This window comes from Orycteropus afer, unplaced genomic scaffold (assembly GCF_000298275.1).
Source record: "Orycteropus afer afer isolate SDZICR_OR568_19922 unplaced genomic scaffold, OryAfe1.0 scaffold00384, whole genome shotgun sequence".
Taxonomy (NCBI): Eukaryota; Metazoa; Chordata; class Mammalia; order Tubulidentata; family Orycteropodidae; genus Orycteropus; species Orycteropus afer.
This window is the reverse complement of record NW_006921971.1, coordinates 478,120-479,216: the sequence shown is the minus strand read 5'-3', so window position 1 is coordinate 479,216 and position 1,097 is coordinate 478,120.

The window sequence follows — 1,097 nt, the reverse complement described above, 5'->3', positions numbered from 1 at the left end:
CATTGAGATGTTTCAACAAATGGATGCTGCATGGGAGGCACTTACTCATCTATGCCAAGAAATGTGGAGGACAGCTACCTGGCCAACTGACTAGAAGCGATCCATATTTGTACCCATTCCAAAGAAAGCTGATCCAACAGGATGCAGAAATTATCAAATGATATCATTAATATTACATGCAAGTAAAATCTTGCTGAAGATAATTCAAAAATGTTTGCAGCAGTTTATTGAGGGAACTTTCTGAAATGCAAGCTTGATTCAGACAAGGATGTGGAACTAGGGGTATCATTGCTGATGTCACATGCATCTATGCTGAAAGCAAAGAATACCAGAAAAATGTTTACTTGTGTTTTATTTACTATACAAAAGCATTTTACTATATGGATCATAACAAATTAAGGATAACCTTGCAAAGAACAGGAATTGCAGAACACTTAATTTTGCTCATGAGGAGCCTGTACATAGAACAGGAGGCTGTCACTGAAACAGAATGACTGGATTCTGCATGGTTTAAAATCAGGAAGGGAGTGTGTCAGGGTTGTATCCTTTCATCATACTTACTCAATCTGTATGCTGAGCAAATAATCCAAGAAGCTGGATTATATGAAGAAGAACGTGGCACCAGGGTTGGAGGAAGACTTATTAACAACCTGCAATATGCAGACGACACAACTTTGCTTGCTGAAAGTGAGGATGACTTGCAGCACTTACTGATGAAGGTCAAGGACTACAGCCTGCAGGATGGATTAACCCTCAATATAAAGAGAAAAAAAATCCTCACAACTAGACTAATAAGCAACATTCTGATAAATGGAGAAAAGAATGAAGTTGTCAGATATTTCATATTACTTGATTCCACAATCAACACCAATAGAAACAGCAGTCAGGAAATCAGATGTCATAGGCACGAGGCAAATCTGCTAAAAAAGACCTCTTTAAAGTGTTGAAGAGCAAAGATATCACTATAAAGAGTAAGGTGCACCTAACCCAAGCCATGGTATTTTCACTTGCCTCATAGGCATGTGGAAACTGGACAATGATTAAGGAAGACCAAAGAAAAGTGGATGCTTTTGAATTGCAGTGTTGACGAAGAACAC